We start from the raw sequence: 25,104 nt of genomic DNA on the forward strand, positions 1-25,104 counted from the left end.
CTACCCAACAACGGGCTCACAGTCTAGAAGGGGGAGACAGACAGCAAAACAAAACGTGTGGACAGGCGTCAAGTCATCAGAATAAATAGAAGTAAAGCTAGATGCACATCATTAACAAAATAAATAGAATAATATGTACAAATAAAATAAATAGAGTAATAAATCTGTACAAACATATATACAGGTGCTGTGGGGAGGGGAAGGAGGTAGGGCGGGGGGATGGGGAGGGGGAGAGGAAAAAGGGGGCTCAGTCTGGGAAGGCCTCCTGGAGGAGGTGAGCTCTCAGTAGGGCTTTGAAGGGAAGAAGAGAGCTAGCTTGGCTTTATTGGGTGCAGAACACTGTACTAAGAGCTTTGGAGAGTACAATATGACAGAGTTGGTAGACACATTTCATGCCTACCACAAGCGTACAGTCTAGGGGGGAGACAGACGTTAATATAAATACAGTACAGATATGTACAAAAGTGCTGTGGGGCTGAGGGGTTGGTGAGTAAAGGGTCCAAATAATAATAATGATATTTGTTAAGCGCGTACTTTGTGGCAAGCACCGTTCTAAGCACTGGGGTAGTTACAAGATAATCAGGTTAGACACAGTCCCCGTCCCACATAGTGCTTACAGTCTTAACCCCTATTTTACAGATGAGGTAACTGAGGCCCAGAGAAGTTAAGTGACTTGCCCAAGGCCACACAGCAGTCAAGTGGCAGAGTTGGGATTAGAACCCATGACAAGTGGGTTGAGAAGCAGCGTGGCTCAGTGGCAAGAGCCCGGGCTTGGGAGTCAGGTCGTGGGTTCTGATCCCGGCTCTGCCACTTGTCTGCTGGGTGACTTTGGGCAAGTCACTTAATTTCTCTGGGCCTCAGTTACCTCATCTGTAAACTGGGGATTAAGACTGTGAGCCCCATGTGGGACAACCTGATGACCTTGTATCTACCCCAGTGCTTAGAACAGTGCTTGGCACATGGCAAGCGCTTAACAAATACCAACATTATTATTATTTTTATGAAGTGCCAGGGTGACACAGAAAGAAGTATGTTGCCTATGCACTTGGATCTGTATCTTTTGATATTCACTCCATCCTCATCCGCACAACACTTATTTACATAGCTAATTTATTTTAATATCCCTCTCCCCCTCTAGACTGTAAGCTCCTTGTAGGCAGGGAATGAGTCTGCCAACTCTGCTGTATTTTACAGTGAGTGCTCTGTGTACAGTAAGCACTCGATAAATATCCTTGGGTAATTAAATAGTGATGTCATGCTTTGAATTTATTCATAATGTATAATAGTTTCGTAATGTTTAATGCCAAAGATTATAGCGTGTAAATGAATTTCGTGTTTTTCCAGAGGTTCTCTAATGGGTTCCTGTTTATGACTTGGAAGTCTATAGAAAACCATACCCCGTGATGCAGCTGTTTGTGGTACATTCTTGTTATTGAGGAGAGTGCAACTATTTTGTGGGGTACGCTTTTCATATTTCTCTAGTATTTAAAAATTCTTAACATGTATTATCCATGACTCTTGAAGTCTGGTCCATTTTTTCCTCTTTTAAACTGTCGCTGCTGTTGGTGTTAACCAGCTTCATAAATTTCTTGGTTCGTACTCTGATCACATGCAGAGATATTTTTACTCATCATCATCATCATCATCAATCGTATTTATTGAGCGCTTACTATGTGCAGAGCACTGTACTAAGCGCTTGGGAAGTACAAATTGGCAAGATATAGAGACAGTCCCTACCCAACAGTGGGCTCACAGTCTACTCCTATGGGAAGTTTAAAGTCTTTTGTGTGCCCACTCAGAAATGTGCCCTCGGACGATATTTAGCTCACCTGGATCCTGATCTTGGAATAGTATCAAAGTTCAACACCGCACTTTCACTTCCCTTCCTTACCATTTTTTATTTTTGTTATTATTGTTGAAAAATTAGCCTGAAGTAAAACAACCTCACTTTTGGAAGGCTGGGAAACAAGCATGGCATTTGGGATTGTTTTTTCTAAATGTGGGCTGAAAGACAGGTGCACAGGCTCTTCCACACTGGCAATAAAATCCAGTCTTCTGTTGGTAATTGTTACTGTAGTTGGTAGATGTTTGTTTCACTTGACAAACGTATGGTTGCTTTTGACCATTTCTAAATGTTGGGTGCCAGGCTGGCAATTCAGTCTGAAATTTTCCCACTCTTCTCAGAGTATACTGAATCACTGGAAGGTGTTTCACTATGGCCTTATAGTGTATCTTCTGTCCACCGTACTTGTGCCAGCAGCCTAGCCATCTGTCTTCCATCCTCAGGGCATGGGCAGCCCAGTGGAGATGGGTTGTAGCAAATCCGGCTTTGACATTAGTCGTGTGTTTTCAGGTGATCCTCACCTTCTGATTCCTCACAAACCTGAAATGCAAGCACATGCTATGGCAGAACTGAATAGAATTAGCTTTAATTCTATTTTTATTCTGACAACCTGTCCACATGTTTTGTTGTCTGTCTCCCCCTTCTAGACTGTGAACCCGTTGTTGGGTAGGGACCGTCTCTATATGTTGCCAACTTATATTTTCCAAGTGCTTAGTACAGTGCTCTGCACACAGTAAGTGCTCAGTAAATACGATTGAATGAATGAATGAATAAACTGAGTCTACTTGGCTCCCAGAGAAAGAAGTGAAAAGCAGGTGCTTTCCTGCCAAATTATAAATTCAGGGAGGAACGGGTGGCTGTTTGTTCAAGGGATACTTTTTTAGGTAGAGTACTAGAAGTTAAGTATTGAATTGATAAATTTACAGTGATGAGACTGTGCTTTGCACATAGTGCTCAACAAATACCATCATTATTATGTCCATATGAAGAGGCAGAAGTAAGTCAGAAATGTTGAAGTCATCCTCCGAAGTATGACCGTGCAGGTGTTCTCTCTTTGAAGCCATATAGAAAAGCTTTCGTTTGGTTGTGCAAACTGGGAAGAGGGAAGGAGGAAAGAGCACAAACATAAGAAATCTGGTCAGGTCTAGGGATGGGGGCTTGCCGGAGAAAATATTGCAAAATCAGACACAGGTGATTCATTGATATATATACTCTGACCATGTATGGGTCTTTTGTGCATTCTCATTACACACCCTGTTGTATTATACTCTCCCGAGTGCTTAGTATGGTTCTCTGCGCACAGTAAGCGTTCAGTAAGTACCATTGGTGATGATGGTGATGAGGTCTATCACATCTGTCCCTGGGATGGAGAAGCCAGGCTGATTCTGTCCATCTGTTCTCCCCATCTTCCATCCTCCATGGGTGTATTAGGCCTGGGATGGAAAACTTCTAGCTCCAATGTAGTGTGTAGTCTGAGGCCGAGGTTAGTTTGCTCCCAGAGCCCATTTCCCTGGTTCTTCCCAAGGGAGATGGATAACTGCAGGGTACAGACTGCTCTCGAGACTGAAAGCTCATTGCGTTCAGTCTCTCCCAAGCACTAATACAGTACTCTGCACACAGTAAGCTCTCAAATATGACTGATTATTGATTGCCCTCTGGCTACCCCTTTCCCCAAAGGGATATGAGACATGAAGAGCAATGAGTTAGACAAAGAAATGCTCAAATGGAAGTTCAGAGAGTAAGACAAGCAGTTAACATGTCCTGGAGTGACCTAGCGGGAAGGTTCCCGGTTCTGTGGCAGCGTGAGGGGCTTTAGCCGAGTCTGCGGAAGAATGGGTTGATTCATGTATGCAAGTTGTGGAAAATGAAACTCCCCAGAATTGGTGTGTCAACTTGTGTGGTTGGTTGGGTGTCCACTGTCCCTACTCAGCCTGCGGCTCAGTTGATTTGGGTCACTGGGGGAGTCATGGGATTTGCTGAAAGACCAGTTAGATAGCAAATGCAGCTAGGGACTAGAGTCTGTGTCTAATTCCCCCCTGGATACCCTTTCTCTGTGCTCAGTACAGCGCTCTGCACCCTAAGTGCTTCATAAATATTTCTCCTACTGGTTCTGCAGTCTACACTAAATTACGTAGCCTGGTTATAGGGACCTCACCTGCCATTTCAAATGGTTCCACACATATTTTAAACAAACCTTTCCTGGATGTTGCCAGGTACCTTTGCTAGGTTATATATTTTTACAGGGCCTGCAACATTTGCTTCAGGTTATCATGTTGAGAACACTTAATCTGGACTGAATAAGGTAAAGATCATTTATAATAGTCCTATCATCGTCATCATCATCAATCGTATTTATTGAGCGCTTACTGTGTGCAGAGCACTGTACTAAGCACTTGGGAAGTACAAGTTGGCAACATATAGAGACAGTCCTTACCCAACAGTGGGCTCACAGTCTAAAAGATGTGACTATGGTATTTGTTAAGCACTTACCTCATCTGTAAAATGGGGATTAAGACCGAGCGCCCCACTTGGGACAACCTGATAACCTTGTATCTCCCCCAGTGCATGGCACATAAGTAAGCGCTTAACAAATACCATCATTATTGTGTGCCAGGCACTGTACTAAGTCCTATATGTGGTGTGTGGAATTCGCGTCTTGTTCATTCATTCATTCAATCATATTTATTGAGCACTTACTGTGTGCAGAGCACTGTACTAAGTGCTTGGAAAGTACAAATCAGCAACATATAGAGACGGTCCTTACCCAGCAACGGGCTCACAGTCTAGAAGGGGGAGAAAGACAACAAAACGAAACAAGTAGGTGTCAAAACCATCAGAATAAATAGAATTATAGCTATATGCATGCAGCAGAAACAGAGAAGAAATAAATACCATCAGAATAAATAGTTATAGCTATATACACATCATTAATAAAATAAATATGATAAATATGTAAAAAATATAGAACGCTTCACGAATTTGTATGCCATTAAAAACTCTCTTGAGCAGTGTACATAGAAGAGATCTGTGCAGTTTCATGAACACGACTTTTTGAATCTGATTTGCTTTTTAAGATGAATGAAAAAGACTACCTTTCATACTTTAGTGTTTTAATCTTTGTCATCTTAGAAATGAGCTTTCCTGCATATATACATAAATCAAGATATCAAGTAGATTTAGAAAAAATGATGAGAGGAAAACTGACTGAATAATGAAAGTCAGATCATTTGGGTTTTGTTTTTTTTGGGGGGCAAATTAACCTGAGCCCCAACCTTCTTTTTCCTTCCCTTTAAATCATTTTCCCCCTAAATAATGAATTAAAGATACCACACCAAGTAAGGAAGCACTTTTGCTGTATAATGAAAAACTTATAGACATCTGAGTTTACCGTGCTTCAAATACACATTCATGTATTACCACTGTTTTGTGGTCTAAAACTAAATTTTATTCATTGTCATATTTTTTGAGTGCTTACCATGTGCAAAGGCCTGTACTAAGTGCTTGAATATAAGACCTTAGACTGTAAGCTCATAGTGGGCGGGGATTGTGTCTGTTTAATGTTATATTGTACTCTCCCAAGCATTTAGTACAGTGCTTTACACACAGTAAGCATTCAATAAATGAGAGTGAATGAATAAATGTTTCCCTCTCCATTTAAAAGTAAGGAGAAATTTATATTTTAAGGAATTGCTAGTGGTTTACTTCAATTATGATCAATCAGTTTACATAGAGTCTAAAAGTAGTCTCTAAAAAGCCAGAAGAGTCAAATCTTTGGCTATAAGTTGTTTTTTTAATAGTATTTGTTAAGCGTTTACTATGTGCCAAGTGCTTAGAACAGTGCTTTGCACATAGTAAGTGCTTAATAAATGTCATTATCATCACTGTACTAAGTGCTGGGATAGATACAAGTTAATCAGGTTGGACACAGTCCATGTTCTACATGAGGCTCACTGTCTTAATCCCCATTTTACAGATAAGGTAACTGAGGCACAGAGAAGTGAAGTGACTTGCCCCAGGTCCCACGGGAGACAAGGGCAGAGCCTGGATTAGAACAGATCCTTCTGAATCCCAGGCCCCTGCTCTATCCACTAGGCTATGCTGCATCCTTTTCATTGCGGCTTCATTGCTCACAACACTTGTTTTAATTTGTTTAAGGTATTTAAGAGTCATTATGGTGGTGTGCTTAGTAATGGTTTGCTCTGAAGGAGTTGAAAAATCTACAAATGTATCTCAATGAATAATCTATTATTCTTTTGCTGCCAAAGCAAAGGGGACAGTCCTTATTGGTATGGCAATCAGCCTTTATGTTAAAGGGGCATCCAAGTTTGTTCAGTAGTGGACCTCATAACCAGTAATTCATATGTGTATGGACCACATGAATTTTTTATTGGTAACGACACTGACGTGTAGTCTGTTAGCTATTCCAAACTATGGATTTTTTTTAGCATTCATAAAACTTTAGAAAATAACTTAATCAACTTTAGTACCGAAGTGGATCGTTACAAAGCCAGTGCGAGCCAGTCTTCAATTTTCAACTAAACAGACTGAAATCAATCAGTGGATATTTATTTTGCACTGGCTGCATACAGAGCATTCTAACAAGCCCTTGGAAAAGTTCAATGCTATAGAGTTGGTAGATATGATCCCTGTCCTTGAGGACATTATGATCTAGAAGGGACAGTAGATGTTAATGTACATTACAGAGTGTAAGGATATGTACTTAAGTGCTGTGGAGCTGAGGGTGGAGAGAATATCAAGCGCTTATGTGGTATGGATGTTGCAGAAAGGAAGGAGGTAGGAATAATGAGGGTCTAGTCCGGGAAAGCGTCTTGGAGGAGATGTGATTGTAGGAGGGTTTTGAAGGTGGAGGGTGTGTCGGTCTGTTGGTATGAAGAGTAAGGGAGCTCCAGGCCATGGAGAGGACGAGGGCAAGGGGTTGGCAAAGGGGTAGGAGAGATCTAGGTATGGAAAATTGGTCGGTGCTAGAGGAGCAACATGTGTGAGTTGGATTGTAGTAGGAGAGCAGTGAGGTAATGTAGGATGGTGTGAGCCGATTAAGTGCCTCAAACCAAGTGGTAAGGACTTTTCTCTTTGATTTAGAGGTGGATGGGCAACCATTGGGTGTTGTTGAGGAGTGGGGAGATATGGACTGAAGTATTTTTTAGAAAAATGATCTGAGTGGCAGAGTGAAGAAGGGCCTGGAGAGGGGAGTGTTAGGAAGGTTAGCATACTCAATTATTCCTCTATCAGAATGATATCAGTGTGGATGGAGACGAAAGGGTGGAGTCTAGAGATGTCACAGGATTTTGTGACAGTTAAATGTATGGAGAGAGATCAGTTGAGGATAGTGCCAAGGTTACAGACTTATGAGAAAGGGAGAAGGGTGATGTCTCCAGTGATAGGAAAGTCAGGGAGAAGATAGGATTTGAGTGGGAAGATGTTCTGTTTTTTATGGCGTTTGTTAAATGCTCACTATATGTCAAACGCTGTTCTAAGCTCTGGGATAGATACAGGTTAACTGAGATGGACACAGTCCCTGTCCTGCATGGGACTTTCATTCTAATATGTTTTGGACATAAGAAGTTTGAGGGGTCAGCGGGTCATCCAGGTCGAGATGTCATAGAGGCAGGAGGAAATGTGAGAGTGCAGCGAAGGAGAGAGGTTACGACCAGAGAGGTATTTAGGAATCATCTGAGTAGAGATGTGGAACCGAGGGAGCAAATGTGTTGTCCAAGGGAGCGGGTATTGATAGGGAATTAGAAGGGGACCGAGGACTGAGCCTTGAGGGACTTGCACAGTTAGAGGGTAGGGAGCAGAGGAGGAACCTGAGAAGAAGCAGCCAGAGAGATAGGTGGCAAACCAGGAGAGGATAGTTGCAGAGAAGCCAAGGTTAGATAATGTGTCCAGGTGAAGAGGGTTGTGCACAGCGTCAAAGGCAGTGGAGGGGTCAAAGGGAATTAGGATGGAGTAGAGGCCACTGGATTTGGCAAGAAGGAGGGCTGTTTCTGTGGAATGAAGGGGGTGAAAACCAGATTTTGGGGGGCAAGGAGAGAAGTGTGGGGAGGAATGATAGGAGGGAGCTGTGTGGTCAACAGAGGCTTTTTGTAGGGTATTTCTATTTATTCTGATGACTTGACACCTGTCCACATGTTTTGTTTTGTTGTCTGTCTCCCCCTTCTAGACTGTGAGCCCGTTGTTGGGTAGGGACTGTCTCTGTATGTTGCCGACTTGTACTTCCCAAGCGCTTTCAGTACAGTGCTCTGCACACAGTAAGCGCTCAATAAATACGATTGAATGAATGAATGGGCATATTTCAAAGCAGAGGGGAATCCTTTGGAGAGTGAATGGTTGAAGCCAGTGATCAGGGAGGGAAGAATATCGGGAGCAAGTGTTTTTAATAAAGTGTGAATTGATGGGGTCAGAGGCTCAGGTATAGGGGGTAGACTTTGAGATGTGGGAGATCTTCTCTTGAGATACCGCTGGGAAGGATGGGAAAGTTGAAGAGGGCGTAGGAGGAGGGAGAGACTGGGGAGGAACATTGGAGCTATTAGGAAGACCACACTAAATAGTTTCAGTTGTATCGAAGTATGTGGCAAAGTCAGTAAGGGCCGAAGTTGAGGGGGGGTGGGGAGATGGGATCTGAGGAAGAAATTAAGCCTGAGACAGGTGGCGAGGGCAGTGAATGTGACAGTCAGTGAGCCAAATGGAAGAGAGGGCAGAGGTAAGACGGATGAGGATGAGCTTGAAGTGGACGAGGTCGGCCTGGTGTCGGTCTTCCAGCAGCGCTCCGAGGCTCGAGCACCGGAGCGGACGAAGCAGACCGTGGTGATTATCCAGGGTGGTGGGTTAGTGGGACGAGACCGACAAAGGGATAGGAGAGCAAGGGAATTGAGTTCGGTGGAGAGGGTGGTGTTGTGGAGGTGTCAATTTGTGTGTCGAGAGAGAGAGAGTAGGTTGGCTAAGTAGAGCAAATGGAGCAAGATGGCTTTGGAAAATTATGTAATTAATTACATGCAGCATCAATTACAATTACTAATTGATTTCAGCCTAGTAGCATGACACCTGGCGGCAGTTAGTTAAGAACAGGAACTTATACATTTGCCAGCTAATTAGGCAAAAATTAATTTTGCTAAAAAACGGCACCAAAGTGGGCCACATCCATCCCGTGGGCTGTGTGCGGGACATTCCTGCTCTAAATTAAAACTTGATCTGTTTGATAATGATAATCAAACTTTAAAATATGCCTGCTTGAAGGTTCCTGGAGACACAACCCCCTGGCAAACTGCAAAACTGTGGGCCGGCAGCTTATCACCTCTGCTTTTTACTCACCGAGTGCTTCGTACGGTGCAGTGCACCCAATGAGCACTAAAATACTACTTCTACTAGAGTGGTTAGACTGCTTGCTGACCATCAGGAGACAAGTCATTTCTCTTCCCTTGAATGCTGCTAGAGAAAGTCTCCTATTCCTTTCTCTTGTTCCTCTAGATGTTCAAAGAAACAACATACAGAATTTCGTCTTCTGACTGGTTTGTTAGTTCCAACTGAATTGCCTCTGTGATTTTTCACGTGTTCTGTTAGTTTACATAAGGAAAAATGGGCAAGAAGAGTAGAAAAGATAGTTTAACTTTCTTCCATCTTCTCCCTTCCGAAAGCTTTGGGAGTAGGCCTGGGGTCAGAGGACTTGGGTTCTAATTTTGGATCTGCCACACAGCTGCTGAGTGACTTTGGGCAAGTCATTCCTCTGTGCCTCAGTTCCCTCATCTGAAGAATGGGGATTTTAATACCTCTTCTCCCTCCTATTTAAACTGTGAGCCCCATGTGGGACCTGATTGTCTTTTATCTACCCCAGTGCTTGACACATAGAAAGCGCTTAACAAATATGATTATTATCATCATTGTTATTGTTATTATAATCATTGTTAATATTATTATTCTCCACTCACCTAAATTGTCACGGTGCTATGTCCACCTAGTGCTTTAGCAATTGTCATTGCTATCCCTATAGTTCTGTCCATCATCTCATGAATCATGGGGACGTTGATGGGAAGAGCCAAGGACTAGTCTTTTGCTCAACTCTGTTACATTGTACTCTCCTAAGTACTTAGTACAGTGTTCTGCACACAGTAAGCGCTCCATAAATACGATGGATTTGACTGATTTTCACTGGGGGGGAAACCCATTTATCCTTTAGTAAGGGTACTGAATATAATAATTGTAGTATGTGTTAAGTGATTAATATGTACTAAACCCTGTACCACTACTAATAATAATGATGGCATTTATTAAGCGCTTACTATGTGCAAAGCACTGTTCCAAGTGCTGGGGAGGTAACAAGGTGATCAGGTTGTCCCACAGGGGGCTCACAGTCTTAATCCCCATTTGACAGATGAGGTAACTGAGGCACAGAGAAGTTGTAACTTGCCCAAAGTCACATAGCTGACAATTGGCGGAGCCGGGACTTGAACCCCTGACCTCTGACTCCAAAGCCTGTGCTCTTTCCACTGAGCCACGCTGCTTCACTGGGGATGCACAAAGTCATCAGGTTGGAACAGTCCCAATAGTAATAATTATTATACATTGATCTATTATATTAACCGACCATCGTTTGTTTGTGACCATCATTCACTATATATTAATATAATAATATTATTGTCAGTAATTATTAAGTACTTATAATGTGCCAAGCACCGTGCTAAGTGTGGGTTAATCAGATCAGCCCCATCCAATGTGGGTCTTCCGGTCTAAATAGGAGGGCGAAACAGGTATTGAGTCACCATTTTACAGATGAAGAAACTGAGAAGTTAAGTGACCTGCCCAAGGTCACACCGCAGGCATATGACACTGATGGGATTACCCAGATCCCTTGACTTTGAGACCCTTGCTGCCTCCACTAGACTACACTGGAGTGCCCACGGAGTGCAGTGCACTGTGCTAAATGCTTGGGAAATTGCAACAGCGCTATGTCAACTCTTTTAAACTCTAACAGGGAAGGCAGGCATAAAAAATTTATAAATGGGGTAGTATGATTCAATAAATGATCTGCTCAGGGCCCTCATGATTAAGAAGCAGCATGGTGGGGGATTTGGGTTCTAATCCCAGCTCCACCACACTTGCCTGCTGTGTGTTTTCGGGCAAGTCATTTAGCTTCTTTGTGCCTCAGTTTCATCATCTGTAAAATGGGGATTAAATACCTCAGTTCCCTTCCCCTTAGACCCTGATCCCCATGTGGGACAGGGTCTTATTCGGCTTGATAGTCTCTGGTCTACCCCAGGGCTTAATACAGTGCTTTTCACATAGATGATATTTTACAAATACCACTATTATCTTTATTGTTGTTTTATTTATTATGTGGCATAATGAGAATATTTTTGCTATTTAACAGGCCCCAGAAAACAAGGTATAGTTTGAGAGAATGAAAAGATCTTGATGGTTTAGCAGGTGAAAGGCCTAGTCCGCTCTTGCCACACAGGACTCTTGAAGGTGGAGAAGATCCTTTATCTTCTGGGTGAAGTTCCTTGCTGGGCTGCAAGATCCATGATATCCCTCCCATAAATAGTATCATTATAAAAGGGAGAATTATAGGTCATCTGTGTGTCGGAGACAGTGCTTTCACTTGAACTACTTCCCAGGCTGCTTATGTGCAGAGGAATTCTTTGGCCAAGGAATCATATTGCTTTTAATTTACCTCACCTTAAGAACGACTCCTGAAACACTGTTTGGGATAGTGTTTTTAAGTTGCAGGGAGCAAAGTATCACAGTTTTAAGATTTCTGTCTGCTGGTATGCTCGGCCTCCAGAACACTAAAGCAAATTAGAAGATAATACCAATTTTTCTGAATTTAGCACACAAAAAGATGTCTCGGGTGTGGTTTATGTACTTTTGATACATCCGTTCTCATCCTGTGTTTATATTGCCATGCCTGGGAGGCAGGGGATCTGGGGTCTAATCCCACTGTACCACTTGGGCAAGTCACTTTTAACTTCTCTGTGCCTCTGTTTCCCCATATGTAAAATGGGGATTCAATACCTGTTCTGCCTCCCTCTTAGATTGTAGGCTCCATCTGGGTTAGAGGCTGACCTAATCATCTTGTATAATAATGGTGGCATTTATTAAGCGCTTACTATGTGCAAAGCACTGTTCTAAGCGCTGGGGGGATGCAAGGTGATCAGGTTGTCCCACAGGGGGCTCACAGTCAACCCCTATTTTACAGATGAGGTAACTGAGGCACAGAGAAGTTAAGTGCCTTGCCCAAAGTCACACAGCTGACAATTGGGAGAGCTGGGATTTGAACCCATGACCACTGACTCCAAAGCCCGGGCTCTTTCCACTGGGCCACACTGCTTCTACCCCAGCATTTAATACACGATACTTGGTGCGCAGTAAGTGATTAACAGATGCTATTATTATTGTTAACAATAGTAGTAGAAGTAGTAGTAGTAGTATTGCGATACATGTGTGTTGCCTATTTGGTCCACATTCAAGCTAGCTTGTTAGCTTGATGCCAGGCGCAAAACTGCTGCCTGTGTTGTATTCTATGATGAATTCAAGTTTCTTTGCAGCCAATTGAACGCCTACTCTTATATCAACCTAGAAATAAATGAGGCAAAAACTAAATCAGATATTTGAAGATATTGGGTTGGTTTTTTTTTTTTTTGGGTTGTTGCAATCTTCTCAAAATGTCTAATGATGAAATGTGGGGGAAAAGCTTATGATATTTTTCTAAACTATGCCCTTAAAAACGTTAACTGAAAAAAGGAAGTTGGTGTAGAATCCTTTCTCTTTTCTCAACAAGGGTCCCACAGAATCAGTTTGAGGGTTAGAAGTGACAGTTTTGTCCATCCCAGGTCACTGCAGCCCCCCAGTTGTATTGAAGGTGAGATCAAGGGCCCAGTAAACATGTCTTTTCAGCTGGAAAAAAGCCTTTTTCTGTGGTTGTGTGGTCATATGGCCTCTGCCTGTGTTTCGTTTCTAGCCAGGGTGGAAGTAAGGCGGAACAGGGCATCGGGTAAAGAATAAGTGCCCCTCATTAGTCTATTATTAGTACACCCTAGTGTGCCCGTTCTGGTTCTACTTTGGCGCGGATGTTTGTTTTGTGGAGCCGAGTCACCTGGCCCGGGGGCTCCCCGGCAGTGCAGGGGCTGGGCAGCTCATCCCTGGCACTTGCATCAAGGAGCCCGCTTGGCTTGGATGCGGCCCACGCCCCTGCTCTTGGCCACAGCCCAGGCCCAAACCGTAGGAGAAGCAGCGTGGCTCAGTGGAAAGAGCCCGGGCTTTGGAGTCAGAGGTCATGGGTTCCAATCCCGACTCCGCCACATGTCTGCTGTGTGCCCTTGGGCAAGTCACTTAAGTTCTCTGAGCCTCAGTTACCTCATCTGTAAAATGGGGATTGACTGTGAGCCCCACGTGGGACAAGCTGATCACGTTATATCCCCCCCGGTGCTTAGAACAGGACATAGTAAGTGCTTAACAAATGCCATCATTATTAGAGAAGCAGTGTGGCTCAGAGGCAAGAGCCCAGGCTTTGGAGTCAGAGGTCAAATCCCGGCTCCACCACTTGTCAGTTGTGTGACTTTGGGGCAAGTCACTTACCTTCTCTGTGCCTCAGTTACCTCATCTGTAAAATGGGGATTAAGACTGTGAGCCCCATGTGGGACAACCTGATCACCTTGTAACCTCCCCAGTGCTTAGAACAGTACTTTGCACATAGTAAGCGCTTAATAAATGCCATCATCATCATTATTATTATTATTAGGAGGGTTGGGCAGCCACCCAGTTGCCAACGGTACCATTGGGCCTTCCAGCCAGCCAGTCAGTCAGTTTATTGAGCACTTACTGTGTGCAGAGCACCATACTAAGTGCTTGGGAAATAAAAATAAATACTGGTATTTAAGCGCTTACTATGTGCCAGACACTGTATTAAGCTCTGTAGAGACAAGCTAATAGGGTTGGGCACAGTCCCTGTCCCATACGGAGCTCACAGTCTTAGTCCCCATTTTACAGATGAGGTAACTGAAGCACAGAGACGTGAAATGACTTACCCAAGGCCACTCAACAGACAAGGGGCAGAGCCAGGGTTAGAGCCCGGGTCCTCTGACTCCTAGGCCGTGCCGTATCCACTAGGCCACAGAGAGTACAATATAATAATATAACAGACACATTCCCTGCTCACAATGAGCTTACAGTCTAGAGGGGGAGACAGACATTAATATAAATAAATGGCAGCTATGTACATAAGTGCTGTGGGGCTGGGAAGGGGGATGAGCGAGTCTCCCATTGGCACCCGGACTATGCCATGCCCACTCTTTTTCATCTCGCAGGTCACAGCCTTTTCCTCTTCCCCAAAACCTGGGTTGTATCAATGGTCCTCTCTGTGCTCTAGCAGGGGCTGCTTTCAATCCTCCCTTCCCACGTTTTGGTAATAGAAGTAGTAATAGTGTAAACTTGTTGTGGGCAGGGAGCATGCCTAACTACTCTGTTGTTCTCCCCCAAGCATTTATCACAGTGCCCTACACACAGTAAGCGCTCAGTCAGTACAACCGGTTGCTTTATTAAGTGCTTACCGTGTGCAGAACTCCGTACTAAGCACTGGGAAAAGAGCATGCAGGTGGGAATTAGGTACGGACCCTGTCCCTCGAGAAGCCCAAAATCTATGAGAAAATTAAATTTTCTTCCGTCCTCGTCTCCAATCAGTACCTAATGATCTCCTTCATCTGTAGTTCTATCATTAAGGGTGAGTTTTCCCTCCGTGTTTAATTGAGTTTTACAAGGCGGACTCGTGACATGTAATTGGAAATTTATGGAATTGATTGTGCAAGTAGTCATTGCCTGAATAATTGAGCTAGACCCTTAATTTCTTTCCCTTGGAATCTAAGTACTTTCAAGCCAGGAGGCTTGAAAGAATGTTGGATTCCAAGTGAAAGGTGGCTTGAATGATACTTTTAAGTGCTTCTCTAGGGTGCAGTGGAGAAAAGTGAAGGCAGCTTTCCAAGTCTGCTGATATTTTAGGTTAGATAATTTGATTCTTTCATCATTTCTTTCAATACATGAAGTGATTTAGGACCAGCTGTGTTTAGAAAACTTAGGGTCAAGAGATGTAATCGTCTTGGTGGAATAAGATTGAAAGGAGAGCTTTCAGTTGGTCAGTGCTGTTTGTTGAATGGGTTACTGTGTGCTGAGCATTGTACTAAACACTTAGGAGAATACAATATAAGCAGAAGGCATAGTTTATTTTTAGACTGTTGTGTCCTGTATTTTTTTCTTAGGACTTTGGTCTTCCAAAGAAATAGTGACAAGGAATCACTGCCTGTTCCTTGGAGGCATTAGATTCCGTGAGTAGGAGTGCTTCATTCCTTTCTCCGAACCTTTCTGTGGCGTCAGCTCCTGTATATAATTTGTTCATCAAGTTTTTAAAATCTAAATTGGGAAGTTCTTGCAATGAGAAGACGACCTCACTTTCAAATTGATCAGTTTCTTCTTTGTAGGCCACAGGTGTTTCTCTGCCCTTTGTAGATTTGTGGGGTCATTGTAAAAGAGTTCTGATATCACTAACTCCTATGCCGTGATCAGTTGTGGATCCTGCAGATTTCATTTGTTTCCTCATTTGTACAGCTGAAGTTTTAGAATGGTTAGGACTTCTAAGCCGTCTTTGTCACAGTTGAGTAAATTGTTTCTTGAAAGTGAATTTGAGCTCCTCTGCCCTGTGTGCGTTGGTTTCCACTTGCTCTCAAGAGTCAAAATGGTCCCAACTCCAAAGTGTGTTTTATAGGAGAGCGTCTCCCACCATTCTTCTAAGCGGTATTTCATGCCCTTGTGAGAACCAGAGTGGATTGGATGGATCATTGATCCGATTCAGCATCACTTTTGCTCTCAGGAGGGCTGTTTTCCCACCTGGAAATGGGGAGAAAGGATCTCAGTTTTAGAAATATCGGCTTTTGCCTTACCCCAAAGAATCAGGTAAGGTAAAAACCAATCTTGTACCTCAAAAATCCGCTTCTGCATGGTGGAGAGAAGAAGAGAATAACCTACGTTTCAGAATGGTGTCACAAGATATTTCCTTTAATTTCTCAGGGAGATGAGTCATGGTCTAGCTTTACATCTACATCAGAACCGGCGATTGAGGTGTGCTCTGAATACCTTAAGCCTCTTCAGAATGATGGCGGCTGCAGCCGACATTCTCCTTTAACCCAGCTCTGAATGTGTCCATTATTATATATAGCACTTAGGGAGCAGCCAACCCAGGCCACCATGTTGCTGTCTAATAGTACAACCATTAATTATAAAAGGCCATGGACCGTTTTTGGGTCTGGACAGAAACCATGAGGTGGAACGCGTTGTTCGTGTATCTTCCATTTCCCATAGGTTTTTGTGACCGATATGTCAATATCAGTGCTCTGCACACAGTAAGCGCTCAATAAATACGATTGATGAATATCAGGTGGATTGCTTTTTCTTCTCATCTGTTCACATCCTCCCCGCAACCGATCACACACATTTGCAACACCTTAGTATTTTTGAATCTGTCATTTTGCCTTGCTCTTTTATACATGTTGTTTTCCACACCCTATCAGGAGTAGTCAGACTGCATCTCATTCATTTATTCATTCAGTCAGTCAGTCATATTTATTGAGCACTTACTCTGTGCAGAGCACTGTACTAAGAGCTTGGGAAAGTATACTATAACAGTAAATGGACACATTCCCTGCCCACAGCAAGCTTATGGTCTAATAATAATAATACTACTAATAATAATGGCATTTGTTAAGTGCTTACTGTATGCCAGGCACTGTACTAAGCCTTGGGGCTTAGATACAAGCAAATCTGGTTGGACACAGCCCCCTGTCCCGCGTGGTGTTCACACTCTCAATCCCCATTTTGTAGATGAGGTCACAGAGGCACAGAGAAGTGAAGTGACTTGCCCAAAATCACACAGCAGATGAGTGGCAGGGCTGGGATTAGAACCCATGACCTTCTGTCTCCCAGGAGTGTTCTCTGTCCACTACACCATGCTGTTTCAAGCCACAGTGCAGTTCTTCACTTGCTACGCAGCTCACAGTAAAAAGGCAGGGGAAAATATGGAGAGCAGTAGGATAGCTTGGCACCTGCCGATGGCCAAGTCTAATTTGGAATTAGTCTCAGCCCGTATTTGGATCTAAGAACTATCCCAACTTGTACTTCCCAAGTGCTTAGTACAGTGTTCTGCACACAGTAAAGCGCTCAATAAATACGATTGAATGAATTGATGAATGAATCTTGGTCACCCGGGTAATATAACTCTAAATTGGAATTTTGATGCTATCGATGCCTGTCTACTTGTTTTATTTTTTTGTCTGTCTCCCCCTTCTAGACTATGAGCCCGTTGTTGGGTAGGGATTGTCCCTATCTGTTGCCGAATTGTACTTTCCAAGTGCTTAGTACAGTGCTGTCCATACAGTAAGTGCTCAATAAATACGATTGAATGAATGAATGAATTGGATTAGCCATTGGATAGTAGAGGCTTGTCATTCTTAGTCGGGCATCGACTTCTGCCACCAGACAATTGGAGACATATTTTGCAGTTTGCTTAGTTTCGTGGAGGTTAGAGGGGGGAGAGTTTTTTTCTTCACTAAAAAGCACTTCATTTGATGACTCAGATATTGACACTAGGAATAAGCCATTCTTTCCCATGGGCCCTGTGTTGGGAAGGCAGGTGGCAAAGCCAGATTTGGGGAAAGCCGTTGGGTAGGGACTGTCTCTATATGTTGCCAACTTGTACTTCCCAAGCGCTTAGTACAGTGCTGTGCACACAGTAAGCACTCAATAAATACGATTGATTGATTGATTGATTCTATGAGAAATCCCATGCTGTAGTAGCAAAGTCATTCAAAGCCTCCTGCCATCCCTCTCCTTACCCAAGATAGGGTAGGACTCGTTAAACAGGGCCCAGAGCGGGACACTATGGAGTAAAATTGCTATCCGGTCTTGTATCCGCAGAGCCGTTTCTAGCTCCGAGATAGTGTACCCTGGTGATCTTTATGAGTCTGTCATCCAGAGGATTACATTCAGCCAATCAATCAATCGGTGGTATGGAGTGAACGCTTAATCAATCAATCAATCGTATTTATTGAGCGCTTACTGTGTGCAGAGCACTGTACTAAGCACTTGGGAAGTACAAGTCGGCAACACATAGAGACAGTCCCTACCCAACAGCGGGCTCACAGTCTAGAAGGGGGAGACAGACAACAAAACCAAACATACTAACAAAATAAAATAAATAGAATAGATAGGTACAAGTAAGATAAATAAATAGAGTAATAAATATGTACAAACATATATACAGGTGCTGTGGGGAAGGGAAGGAGATAAGATGGGGGGATGGAGAGGGGGACGAGGGGGAGAGGAGGGAAGGGGCTCAGTCTGGAAAGGCCTCCTGGAGGAGGTGAGCTCTCAGTAGGGCCTTGAAGGGTGGAAGAAATTAAGTGTAGAAATTAACCTGGCAAAGCAGACACGCAGAGCACTGTACTAAGCACTTGGGAGAGTACAACCGAATAAGCAGACTTGTTCCCTGCCCATAAAACACTTTAAGTCTAGAGGGGGAGACAGGCATTAATATAAATAAATAATTTTTAATACAGAATTTAAAGATCTGTACTGTGGGGTTGGGGCGAATATCAAATGCCCAAAGGTCACAGATCCAGGTGCATAGGTGACACAAAAGGGAGGGGGAACCGGGAAAAGAGGACTTAACTGGGGAAGGCCTCTTGAAGGAGATGGGATCTTAATAATGCTTTGAAGGTGGGGAAGAGTGGTGGTATGGCGTATATGGACAGGGAGGAAGGCTAAGAGGAGGGCATTGAAAAGCGTCAGTGGCGAGATAGATGAGATCAGGGCACAGCTATTAAATTGGCTCTAGAGGAGCAGAGTGTGCAGGCTGGGCAGGAGTCCTCTGTTGGGTCTCTATATGTTGCCGACTTGTACTTCCCATGCGCTTAGTACGGTGCTCTGCACACAGTAAGCGCTCAATAAATACAATTGAGTGAATGAATGAATGAGAAGGAGATCCGGTGAGGTAGGATGGGGCAAACTGACTGAGTACTTTAAAGCCAGTGGTAAGGACCTTCTGTTTGAGTTTCCATGTGTATCAAGGGAACATTGTCACATGTGTCCTAATTTGTAGATGCCGCACAAAATAGCTTTCTGGGAGGAGTACTCGTTTATCTACTTGGCAGCCTATTTCTGCTTGTCTTCCCTGCTTGCTTGCTGGTGACCTTGGGCAAGTCACCTAACTTCTCTGTGCTTCAATTCCTCATCTGTAAAATAGGGATTAAATCCCTTTTCTCATTCTTTGAAGACTGTGAGCCCCAAGTGGGATGGAGACTACTGCTACCATTATAATAGTAATGGTGCTTGTGTAGCCCTTAGTGCGTGCCATGCACGGTTGTAAGCACTGGGGTAGATACAGTTTCATCAGGTTGGACACAGTCCCTGTCCCACATGGGGCTCACTCTCTTAACCCCTATTTTACAGATGAGGAAACTGAGGTACAGGGAAGTTAAGTGACTTTTCCAAGGTTACAGCAGACATGTGACAGAGCGTAATTAGAACCCAGGTCCTATTGACTCCCAGGCTTGTGCTCTATCCACTAAACCACGCTTCTTCTTAAGTCTGATCTGATTATCTTTATTTAGTACAGTACTTGGCACTAGCATACCACAGTTATTATTCTTATCATTCCTTAGTTGTATGGACTGCATAATAATAATGATAGTGGTATTTAAGTGTTTACTGTGTGCAAGTTTTACATCTATTCAGTGTTTCCCAAGTACAGTACTCTCCATAGAGGAGGTATTGAATCAATTCTGTTTTGATAATGAAGGGAAACCTAGTCTGCACGAAAGGAGTAATGGGTGGAAAGTCGGGAACACTGAATCATCATTCCCTGTGTTACTGAATGACTTGGTCAAGTCATAATGTCTTTCCCCCTCGGTTTCCAAACCCCTAAAATGGGATGAATAATATCACCCAAATGTTCCATGAGGCTCTCGTAAAAGCTAGTAAGATAGAAGATGTGGAAGTGGTTTGTCCTTTCCAAAAGAAAAGTGATCTGTTTGTAGCTTCTTCTCTTAGGACATTGACCTTTTTATTGCATCTCAAATCGACCTGATCCTAATTTGCCTCTGGCCCTTGGTGTGCAAACTATTTTTGTCTTTGATATAACAGCCCCTTTGAAAGTGGGAATTTCTTATATCATGGGGCAATCACTTGCAACAAACTTTTTGTTGTTGTTGTTACATCGGTTGTTGAATCTGGAAGCTCTTCCTGTCATAGAGTTGTCAGATTCGAGTAGCGGCAGTGATACAAATTGGATGCACACTAGAGATCTCTTGTACACTTCTGTTACATATGTGGTGGTGACGTGCTAGAGGAGGAGGGCTAGGTGGAAGCATTTTCCAGGAAGCCCATCCCATTTAATCCACAGCAACCCAGTTATGTCAGACTCAGGTCGACCTTTAACACTTGTGTACGTTAATCCTTTTCTCATCTCTTGCATATTTACGTATATTTGTATAGTGTATAGTCCTCTGTACATTTAATTATTGGTTCAGCTGTTTGTCTAGTTGCTTAAATAGCTTCCTGCTTTGTGTTTGTTCTTCCTCTTGCTTTCATGATCTGTCTGTCACCCAGACAGCGTGGCCTAATGGATAGAGCACAGGCCTGAGTTCTAATCCCGGGTCTGCCGCTTGTCTGCTGTGTGACCTTGGACAAGTCACTTAACTTCTCTGTGCCTCAGTTACCTCATCTGGAAAATGGGGAATCAGACTGTGGGACAAGTATTGTGTCCAACCTGATTAGCTTGGATCTACCCAGGTACTTAGCACAGTGCCTGGTACATAGTAATAAATGCTTAACAAATGCCATAAAAAAACTCAAAAAATAAAGCATTAGCATGTAAGAGCTTTGGGGGCAGGAAGCATGTGTCCTCCTACTGTTTTACTTTCCCAGATGCTTAATTCAGTGCCTGGCGTTGAGGCACTCAACAGATGCCATTTGATTACTAGGGGGGACATGAGAGAGAAAGCTGCGAAAGAATAATTGACGGGAATTAGAATGCCCCGTATACAGTCTCAGTTCTTAATGATTATTAATTCACAGAGTGGGGTGAGGCCCTGAAAAGGCAGAACTGAGGGCACCAGAGAGAGCTTCTCCAGTGGCAGTATTTCCTCGACAAGCAGGCGCTCTACGGAAGGACCAAAGCACCAGGTAGAGGGATAGCAGCCCTGGAGGTCAAGGGGTGATGCTTAGTCTGCCATAAGGGAGGGAGGGTGGCAGAGTGGAAGTTGGATTTTTGATGAAATTATACTCATGTGTATATAGTCTTACATCATATATTCCACAGTACAGTGTGGAATATTATACTGATGAGGTGAACATTAGTTGCTTGTCAACATCTGCTCTTCACTTCAGGCACTTTCTCATTTCTCCTTCACATTTCCCCTGTGGCGAGACAACTCCTCAGAACGCCACCACGTAACTGATTGCGGTCCAGAAGGAAAAATTATTTAGTGTAACTCTGATCGAGATTGCTCAGATTGTTATGAGCGCAGTCCCCACAAGAACATGCCTGCCTCCAGTTTCAAAGCCATCTGGCCATAACCACATGAATGATCCAGACCCTTTAATGAGTCCATCAGTGGTATTTACTGAACGCTTACTGGGGGGCTAGGTATGGTACTCAGTGCTTGGGAGAGTACAATACATTCCCTGCCCACTTGGCACTATAAATACAAAATAGAGATGTCATGCTCCAGCTGAGTATAAGACATTCCTCCAGCTATTCGTGAGACTGATCTGACTTATCCTTTTGTCACGTGAGTCCGAAGAGGTAGTAAAAAGCAGCTTCAAACAGGAGTATTTTATAACGCGTGCAGTGCCAAATTCCAAATACCCAAATAACTTCTGAAAATAACCCTAAGTCATAAAGAATAAAATACAGGAGTCTCTACATGGTCTAGCCCCTGACTTCCAGTTTTCCTCCAGTGTCTATCTCCAGACTCCCAAGGCGGTACAGAGCTGCTCCTCTTCCCTGTCCTTCAGGCTGGACATTCCTTTGCACATAGTAAGCGCTTAATAAATGCCATTATTATTATTATTATTTATTATTATTATTATTATAGGACCCCTCATAGCTAACCAGAGACCCTCTGCTGGTGATGTTATTGTCAATGCTTTAAATTCATTGATGGGAATAATTTCCAAGCTTTCAATAGCCCAGTTGCTTCTAATTTACCATTTATAAAAAATATCGACCTTTTACGTAAAGTTAGAGAAGGGGCACAAATGTGTTTTTGCTACTAGTTGGCGTTAAAGTATCTTGTAATAATTACAAGCATGCCCCAACAGTTGTCTAATGAATCCTTGTTTTAGTGCTGTTAAGGAATTTGGCTTTTTGTAAAGTACTTTTGGCTTTCAGCTTTAAAAAGGCATCTAAAAAATTATTTTTCTAAACCTTTAGTAGGTTTGGTAGTCAATGGAATGAAAAGTATAACTAGGTAAAGAATTCCTTATTTCTCTAGGGAATAGTACAGCTGTATACTACCTCACAGTTGTATAATTGTACAGGCTATATAATGCTCCACTTTAATGACAGCTCTGTGGAAATTTTCTGGAGTTAATTGAAGGAAAGCCACTTGAATTACACATCTGGTTATTTTTTTTATTTAACAAATTGGCTTGGATACAATGATGTATTGGTATCATTCAGATCTTCGTAACTGGTACGGGTGAGCTGTTTTATAACATCCCCTGTTGTACTGATTTCTAGTCAACTTCAGAATTAGTTCATTATGTGGTACCACCATTTTAAATGTGTGAGTAATTGGAAAAATGATAAACTCTCCAACCCAGAGATAGTTGGAGCAGTTGTAAATGGGAAGAAATAACTTCTACACACATACAAAACCAATTTAACAGTTTCTGTTAAATTGCTGCACTCCAAAATTGCCTCTGCCAGGATTTGGAATTTCATTTGCTTCATTTTAATGATTCGCTCAAGTTTGCTCTCAGGCAGGAAACAAAGAAAACATACTTTAAAAATAGTTAAGTATACCCGAAAATATCTTATACTTTACGACTTAAGCACTGTCACGAGCCCCCGGCTCATGCCAACCAGGGCCTTCCTGGATCGGAGGAGCCTCGGTGACACGTGGTAGAAGTCAAAACGTACCTCTGATCATCAAGGTTACTGTGGAAAGAGCTTTTTACTTAGTTTTACCAACGTGCAGTGGAGTGATACATACACACGCTCTCTGAAACCACTCCACCAAGGGTCCAGTACCAGTCTGCCGGTCAAGGGAGCCCGTTCTGCCAGTGCTGCTTCGTTCTGCTTCCACGTGCTTGTCTCCTGCTACTTCTGCTGCTCTCAGCGTGCTTCTTTTTTGCTTCTCCTGCATCCTTCTTGCCCTGTGTGCTTCCAAATGAACACCTTTTATCTGCTTTAGGCGTCGCATCTGTGGCTCTGCGTGGCAACCATTGATTAGTCCGGGTCCGTTATCGGGTAGGGCAGGGAGAGAAGCCCTGCCTCCCTCCGTGCTTCTCCCCCACAAGCCCATCACGTTTCTCAGGTAGAGCCCATCAGTGCCTTTGCCAGTCTCTTCCTTCTCGTTGTTCGCGGGATCACAAACAGTCACTTATAAGGCAGCCGTTGGGCTCACCGCAAGCACTATCTCATGCTCATAGCCACTTTTCAATCAATCAATCGTATTTATTGAGCGCTTACTGTGTGCAGAGCACTGTACTAAGCGCTTGGGAAGTACAAGTTGGCAACATATAGAGACAGTCCCTACCCAACAGTGGGCTCACGGTCTAGAAGGGGGAGACAGAGAACAAAACCAAACATACTAACAAAATTCATTTCACTTTCAATTCATTTCATTCATTCACTTTTCATTCTTTCTCCTTTCTATGAAATTATTGTCCATTCCTTATGGTCTGTCTCACGAGATAATAAGCTCCTTGGACAGCGATAATGTCTACTAACTCTCTTGTTCTCCCATTATCATCATTTATTGTTTTTCTTAATGGCATTTATTAAGCACTTACTATGTGCAAAGCACTGTTCTAAGCGCTGGGGAGGTTACAAGGTGATCAGGTTGTCCCACGAGGGAGCTCACAGTCTTGGTCCCCATTTTACAGATGAGGTAACTGAGGCACAGAGAAGTTAAGTGATTTGCCCGGAGTCACACAGCTGACAATTGGCGGAGCTGGGATTTGAACCCATGGCCTCTGACTCCAAAGTCTGGCTCTTTCTACCGAGCCACGCATAATGTAGCATGCCCCTAAATAGGTTTAGCAATCGTGCCCTGAAATACTTTTAGCTTATTTTAGAATTTAGTTGCTGTCCTTTGCTAAGTAACATCTTTAGTACCTCTGAATTGTATGAGTACACCTTAGAGAAAACTTACGTACTATACTACCAGAAAGTTGAGCTGGGGGTACCACCTTTGGATCAGTCAGTGGTATTTATTGAGCCATTACTGTGTGCAATCAATCAATCAATCAATCAATCGTATTTATTGAGCGCTTACTGTGTGCAGAGCACTGTACTAAGCTCTTGGGAGAGTACAGTATAACAGAGCGGGTTAGACATGTTCCCTGTCTACAAGTTTACAGTCAGGGCGAGACAGATATTAAAGTAAATTATGGATATGTACGTAAGTGCTGTGGGGTGAATAAAGGGTACAAATCCAACTGCAAGGGCAGTGCAGAAGGGAGAGGGAGTAGGGGAAATGAGGGTTTGGTCGGGGAAGGCTAAGGAAGTTGGAAAGGCCTGTTTTCTCAGAAAGGCAGCCATCTGGGGTCAGTTTTGCAATTTGACAGTCACTGATATTGAACCTTCCAGCATTCATTCATTCATCGTATTTATTGAGTGCTTACTGTTTGCAGAGCACTGTACTAAGCGCTTGGGAAGTACAAGATGGCAACATACAGAGATGGTCCCTACCCAACCACGGGCTCACTGCCCAGAGTGTAGGATACAGGCTGATAATGCTTTCCTTTCATCATCATCATCGTAGACTTCCGCATGGATTAAATGCGATGGAGGAAAAAATTGATCTTCGGAGGCATGCCAACGTATAACAATTGGGTGACTTTAAGGCGAGTCTTAAAGTCACAATGCCCACACATGTAAAGGCATTGGATCATTGGGGATTGCCAACTGAACAGCAATGGCCTTATTTTAGTCAAACACCATTTTACAATCACCATACCACCTTCTCCCTGCCAGA

The 25,104-nt window shown here is 43.3% G+C and overlaps 1 protein-coding gene across 2 annotated transcripts in view; it reads left to right on the top strand.

The window, feature by feature from the left end:
- The window catches only part of GNB4 (G protein subunit beta 4), a 120,206-nt gene that overhangs the window by 19,156 nt on the left and 75,946 nt on the right, over positions 1-25,104 (top strand). Inside the window, exon 1 of one of the 2 annotated variants that reach the window (XM_038751024.1) lies at positions 20,972-21,079. The exons of the other annotated variant lie outside the window; for it this stretch is intronic. The gene's annotated coding sequence lies outside the window, so the exon portion shown is untranslated. Of the gene's footprint in view, positions 1-20,971; positions 21,080-25,104 lie in introns of those variants that run through there. 2 annotated transcript variants of the gene reach the window in all.

Source organism: Tachyglossus aculeatus, chromosome 1, assembly GCF_015852505.1.
Source record: "Tachyglossus aculeatus isolate mTacAcu1 chromosome 1, mTacAcu1.pri, whole genome shotgun sequence".
Classification (NCBI taxonomy): domain Eukaryota; kingdom Metazoa; phylum Chordata; class Mammalia; order Monotremata; family Tachyglossidae; genus Tachyglossus; species Tachyglossus aculeatus.